This window comes from Salmo salar, chromosome ssa26 (genome assembly GCF_905237065.1).
Source record: "Salmo salar chromosome ssa26, Ssal_v3.1, whole genome shotgun sequence".
In the NCBI taxonomy this organism is placed as follows: Eukaryota; Metazoa; Chordata; class Actinopteri; order Salmoniformes; family Salmonidae; genus Salmo; species Salmo salar.
The window spans coordinates 50468835-50476179 of NC_059467.1; positions in this window are offsets into that span (position 1 = coordinate 50468835).

Genomic DNA, 7345 nt, shown 5'->3' on the forward strand with positions numbered 1-7345 from the left:
TGCAGAGCAGTAAGGAGAGAGGAGAGTGCAGAGCAGTAAGGAGAGAGGAGAGAGGAGAGTGCAGAGCAGTAAGGAGAGAGGAGAGTGCAGAGCAGTAAGGAGAGAGGAGAGTGCAGAGCAGTAAGGAGAGAGGAGAGTGCAGAGCAGTAAAAGAGAGGAGAGTGCAGAGCAGTAAGGAGAGAGGAGAGTGCAGAGCAGTAAGGAGAGAGGAGAGTGCAGAGCAGTAAGGAGAGAGGAGAGTGCAGAGCAGTAAGGAGAGAGGAGAGTGCAGAGCAGTAAGGAGAGAGGAGAGTGCAGAGCAGTAAGGAGAGAGGAGAGTGCAGAGCAGTAAGGAGAGAGGAGAGTGCAGAGCAGTAAGGAGAGAGGAGAGTGCAGAGCAGTAAGGAGAGAGGAGAGTGCAGAGCAGTAAGGAGAGAGGAGAGTGCAGAGCAGTAAGGAGAGAGGAGAGTGCAGAGCAGTAAGGAGAGAGGAGAGTGCAGAGCAGTAAGGAGAGAGGAGAGTGCAGAGCAGGGACCGGGGCTCCATGGTGAACACCATAAGCATTTGGAAAGGTTGAGAAGTCATCAGTCTGCCACCAGGAAACTGCCTGGCCGTGTCCTAATTCCCATACTTGGGTCCAAAACAGTAATCAAAACAAATCAAATATTATTAGTCACGTGCTGAATACAACAGGTGTAGTAGACCTCACAGTGAAATGCTGAATACAACAGGTGTAGTAGACCTCACAGTGAAATGCTGAATACAACAGGTGTAGTAGACCTTACAGTGAAATGCTGAATACAACAGGTGTAGTAGACCTCACAGTGAAATGCTGAATACAACAGGTGTAGTAGACCTTACAGTGAAATGCTGAATACAACAGGTGTAGTAGACCTTACAGTGAAATGCTGAATACAACAGGTGTAGTAGACCTTACAGTGAAATGCTGAATACAACAGGTGTAGTAGACCTCACAGTGAAATGCTGAATACAACAGGTGTAGTAGACCTCACAGTGAAATGCTGAATACAACAGGTGTAGACCTCACAGTGAAATGCTGAATACAACAGGTGTAGTAGACCTTACAGTGAAATGCTGAATACAACAGGTGTAGTAGACCTTACAGTGAAATGCTGAATACAACAGGTGTAGTAGACCTTACAGTGAAATGCTGAATACAACAGGTGTAGTAGACCTCACAGTGAAATGCTGAATACAACAGGTGTAGTAGACCTCACAGTGAAATGCTGAATACAACAGGTGTAGTAGACCTCACAGTGAAATGCTGAATACAACAGGTGTAGTAGACCTCACAGTGAAATGCTGAATACAACAGGTGTAGACCTCACAGTGAAATGCTGAATACAACAGGTGTAGTAGACCTCACAGTGAAATGCTGAATACAACAGGTGTAGTAGACCTCACAGTGAAATGCTGAATACAACAGGTGTAGTAGACCTCACAGTGAAATGCTGAATACAACAGGTGTAGTAGACCTCACAGTGAAATGTTGAATACAACAGGTGTAGTAGACCTTACAGTGAAATGCTGAATACAACAGGTGTAGTAGACCTCACAGTGAAATGCTGAATACAACAGGTGTAGTAGACCTCACAGTGAAATGCTGAATACAACAGGTGTAGTAGACCTCACAGTGAAATGCTGAATACAACAGGTGTAGTAGACCTCACAGTGAAATGCTGAATACAACAGGTGTAGACCTCACAGTGAAATGCTGAATACAACAGGTGTAGTAGACCTCACAGTGAAATGCTGAATACAACAGGTGTAGACCTCACAGTGAAATGTTGAATACAACAGGTGTAGTAGACCTTACAGTGAAATGCTGAATACAACAGGTGTAGACCTCACAGTGAAATGCTGAATACAACAGGTGTAGACCTCACAGTGAAATGCTGAATACAACAGGTGTAGACCTTACAGTGAAATGCTGAATACAACAGGTGTAGACCTTACAGTGAAATGCTTACTTACAGGCTCTATCCAATAGTGCGAAAAAAAAGGTGTGTGTGTGTGTGTGTGTAAGTAAAGAAATAAAACAACAGTAAAAAGATATTTGAAAATAACAGTAGCGAGGCTACATACAGACACCGGTTAGTCAGGCTGATTGAGGTAGTATGTACATGTAGAGATTGTTAAAGTGACTATGCATATATGATGAACAGAGAGTAGCAGCAGCGTAAAAGAGGGGTTGGGGGGGGGCACACAATGCAAATAGTCTGGGTAGCCATTTGATTACCTGTTCAGGAGTTTTATGGCTTGGGGGTAAAAACTGTTGAGAAGCCTTTTGGTCCTAGACTTGGCACTCCGGTACCGCTTGCCATGCGGTAGTAGAGAGAACAGTCTATGACTGGGGTGGCTGGGGTCTTTGACAATTTTTAGGGCCTTCCTCTGACACCGCCTGGTGTAGCGGTCCTGGATGGCAGGAAGCTTGGCCCCAGTGATGTACTGGGCTGTACGCACTACCCTCTGAAGTGCCTTGCGGTCGGAGGTCGAGCAATTGCCGTACCAGGGAGTGATGCAACCGGTCAGGATGCTCTCGATGGTGCAGCTGTAGAACCTTTTGAGGATCTCAGGACCCAAGCCAAATCTTTTTAGTTTCCTGAGGGGGAATAGGCTTTGTCGTGCCCTCTTCACGACCGTCTTGGTGTGTTTGGACCATTCTAGTTTGTTGGTGATGTGGACACCAAGGAACTTGAAACTCTCAACCTGTTCCACTACAACCCCGTCGATGAGAATGGGGGCGTGCGCGGTGCTTGAGTATGCAATAAATACGTTTTTATAGTATTTGACATTTCCAAAAATCGAGTTTATTTAAATGCCCGGATGTCATACTGACAGCAGCTGATCAGTTAGATATGGGGATGTCTTACCGAAATCAACGAAGAGCAGGAAGCAATGTCATCGTACAGCGCGTTATCAGAATGCGAAAATAGAACGTTTTAAAGAACGTGCATTTTTCAAAAATCAAGTACGTTTTAAATCCCGGGATGTTATACTCGCTGCACATTTTCCTGGGAATTTCACAGCCACAATGCTTATTAAAAGAGGAGGCTGTGAGTTTTGATAGATCTCTTCAAGTAAACACCTAAACAACTAGGACGATGGCGAATAGCGATGCTTCAGCGGTGGTGTTCAAAATGATCACGAACGTCTCGTCGTAACGTTACATCTTTCAGAACAGATCTGCAGCCTGCTGCCTGCCTGTAATGCGGTAGCCTACATTCATGTTTTCATGAGTAGCCTAGCTATTGTTGGCTAGGTTAACCAATACATCATCATTAGTAGCCTAGCTATAGTTGGCTAGGTTAACCAATACATCATCATTAGTAGCCTAGCTATAGTTGGCTAGGTTAACCAATACATCATCATTAGTAGCCTAGCTATAGTTGGCTAGGTTAACCAATACATCATCATTAGTAGCCTAGCTATTGTTGGCTAGGTTAACCAATACATCATCATTAGTAGCCTAGCTATAGTTGGCTAGGTTAACCAATACATCATCATTAGTAGCCTAGCTATTGTTGGCTAGGTTAACCAATACATCATCATTAGTAGCCTAGCTATAGTTGGCTAGGTTAACCAATACATCATCATTAGTAGCCTAGCTATAGTTGGCTAGGTTAACCAATACATCATCATTAGTAGCCTAGCTATTGTTGGCTAGGTTAACCAATACATCATCATTAGTAGCCTAGCTATAGTTGTCTAGGTTAACCAATACATCATCATTAGTAGCCTAGCTATAGTTGGCTAGGTTAACCAATACATCATCATTAGTAGCCTAGCTATAGTTGGCTAGGTTAACCAATACATCATCATTAGTAGCCTAGCTATAGTTGGCTAGGTTAACCAATACATCATCATGAGTAGCCTAGCTATAGTTGGCTAGGTTAACCAATACATCATCATTAGTAGCCTAGCTATAGTTGGCTAGGTTAACCAATACATCATCATGAGTAGCCTAGCTATTGTTGGCTAGGTTAACCAATACATCACCATGAGTAGCCTAGCTATAGTTGGCTAGGTTAACCAATACATCATTAGTAGCCTAGCTATAGTTGGCTAGGGTAACCAATACATCATTAGTAGCCTAGCTATAGTTGGCTAGGTTAACCAATACATCATCATTAGTAGCCTAGCTATAGTTGGCTAGGTTAACCAATACATCATCATTAGTAGCCTAGCTATAGTTGGCTAGGTTAACCAATACATCATTAGTAGCCTAGCTATAGTTGGCTAGGTTAACCAATACATCATCATTAGTAGCCTAGCTATAGTAAAGGTCAACCAATACATCATCATTAGTAGCCTAGCTATGGTAAAGGTCAACCAATAGAGGCCAAGTCTTTGAGTGCATGCATCCTCCAAAGATGGAGAGGGTCAGTTCATGTCTTGATCAGAGGAAGGTTTTCATGGAGATGGTTGATGAAGATGGAGTCTGGTGACGATCTTGTAGAGAGCTACTCTGGGAACCAGCCTGAGTCATGTAGCCACTGGACTCTGGACGCCAGAACACGCCTCGCACACTGTTCAGAGTAGTAGCCAGTCGTCCTCAGTACGAGCCCTCTGCCTCAGCACTGCCTTCCTCTACTGCATCTGTCATTTCTCTTCAAAGTCAGGTGACTCGTCTGTTGATACATGTGTAGGCCAACGCTTAACTCAAGTTTACTCCAAATACCTAATTTCAAATGCTAGCTACTTATCTAGCTAACACGAGCCCAAAAACAACATAGTGAAAGGCCACTGGGTGGGGCTACATACCATCCTTTCTAGTTCATCTGTGAAGCTGTAACTGATGGTGCTTTCAAGACAACAGTGACCTCTGGGGCGGGGAAAAAAAACGTGCTCCAATTGGAGAAAAATCGTTTTGAACGGTCATCCAACTGGGAATTACAAGGAGGAAACTCAGTCATTATTCCTAGAGCTCTAACATCTCTCTGACCTGAAGATCTCTGACGTCACGCTTTTTCCCAGTCTGAGTTCGTTTTGTTTACGAGTTCCCTGTTGTGCTGTACGCACCAAAAGTAGTACTGTGTGGTCGTGGCATACTGCATACTTTTTACTAAACAGTTTGTGCTAAATAGTATGCGACGATGAATACATACCAGCAGTTTAAGTATGTTGTATTCCAGTGTGGGTATTAGGACATGGCACATGTCTCTATGACCTTACAGATGTCTCTATGAACTGTCATTAAAAGGGTGTTTCTACCTAGCTAGCTAATGATAAGTCTCATTAAAAGGGTGTTTCTACCTAGCCAGCTAATGATAACTGGCATTAAAAGGGTGTTTCTACCTAGCCAGCTAATGATAACTGGCATTAAAAGGGTGTTTCTACCTAGCCAGCTAATGATAACTGGCATTAAAAGGGTGTTTCTAACTAGCTAGCTAATGATAAGTGTCATTAAAAGGGTGTTTCTACCTAGCCAGCTAATGATAACTGGCATTAAAAGGGTGTTTCTACCTAGCCAGCTAATGATAAGTGTCATTAAAAGGGTGTTTCTACCTAGCTAGCTAATGATAACTGTCATTAAAAGGGTGTTTCTACCTAGCCAGCTAATGATAACTGTCATTAAAAGGGTGTTTCTAACTAGCTAGCTAATGATAACTGTCATTAAAAGGGTGTTTCTACCTAGCTAGCTAATGATAACTGTCATTAAAAGGGTGTTTCTACCTAGCTAGCTAATGATAAGTGTCATTAAAAGAGTGTTTCTACCTAGCTAGCTAATGATAACTGGCATTAAAAGGGTGTTTCTACCTAGCTAGCTAATGATAAGTGTCATTAAAAGGGTGTTTCTACCTAGCTAGCTAATGATAAGTGTCATTAAAAGGGTGTTTCTACCTAGCTAGCTAATGATAACTGGCATTAAAAGGGTGTTTCTACCTAGCTAGCTAATGATAACTGGGTGATAAAGGGTGTTTCTACCTAGCTAGCTAATGATAACTGGCATTAAAAGGGTGTTTTTACCTAGCTAGCTAATGATAAGTGTCATTAAAAGGGTGTTTCTACCTAGCTAGCTAATGATAACTGGCATTAAAAGGGTGTTTCTACCTAGCTAGCTAATGATAACTGGGTGATAAAGGGTGTTTCTACCTAGCTAGCTAATGATAACTGGCATTAAAAGGGTGTTTCTAGCTAGCTAGCTAATGATAACTGGCATTAAAAGGATGTTTCTACCTAGCTAGCTAATGATAACTGGCATTAAAAGGGTGTTTCTAGCTAGTTAGCTAATGATAACTGGCATTAAAAGGATGTTTCTACCTAGCTAGCTAATGATAACTGGCGTTGGAAGGATTTCTGTGCATAGTTAATGATAACTGATGCTAAATGAGGTAGAAGGGCGTAATTGGGAAGGAGGGTCTTGTGCTCCAGCCGCCCTCGCTCCCCTCCTAGTCCCCCCCAACTCCCCTACTAGTCGCCCCCGCTCCCCTCCTAGTCCCCCCAGCTCACCTCCTAGTCCCCCCCCAGCTCCCCCCCTAGTCCCCCCAGCTCCCCTCCTAGTCCCCCCCGCTCCCCTCCTAGTCCCCCCCAACTCCCCTCCTAGTCCCCCCAGCTCCCCTCCTAGTCCCCCCAGTCCCCTCCTAGTCCCCCCCAGCTCCCCTCCTAGTCCCCCAGCTCCCCTCCTAGTCCCTCCCAGCTCCCCTCCTAGTCCCTCCTGCTCCCCTCCTAGTTCCCCAACTCCCCTCCTAGTCCCCCCAGCTCCCCTCCGAGTCCTCCCCAGCTCCCCTCCTTGTCCCCCCCCAGCTCCCCTCCTTGTCCCCCCCGCTCCCCCCGCTCCCCTCCTAGTCCCCCCCAGCTCCCCTCCTAGTCCCCTCCCGCTCCCCTCCTAGTCCCCCCCAGCTCCCCTCCTAGTCCCCCTCTGGTCTCTCCTGTCTCCCTCCTACCCTCTGGTCTCTCTTCCTACCCTCTGGTCTCTCCTCCTACCCTCTGGTCTCTCCTCTTACCCTCTGGTCTCCCCTCCTACCCTCTGATCTCTCCTCCTACCCTCTGGTCTCTCTTCCTACCCTCTGGTCTCTCCTCCTATATTCTGGTCTCTCCTCCTACCCTCTGGTCTCTCCTCCTATATTCTGGTCTCTCCTCCTATATTCTGGTCTCTCCTCCTACCCTCTGGTCTCTCCTCCTACCCTCTGGTCTCTCCTCCTCCCCTCTGGTCTCTCCTCCTACCCTCTGGTCTCTCCTCCAACCCTCTGGTCCCTCCTCCTACCTCCTACCCTCTGGTCTCTCCTCCTACCCTCTGGTCTCTCCTCCTACCCTCTGGTCACTCCTCCTACCTTCTGGTCTCTCCTCCTACCCTCTGGTCTCTCCTCCTATATTCTGGTCTCTCCTCCTATATTCTGGTCTC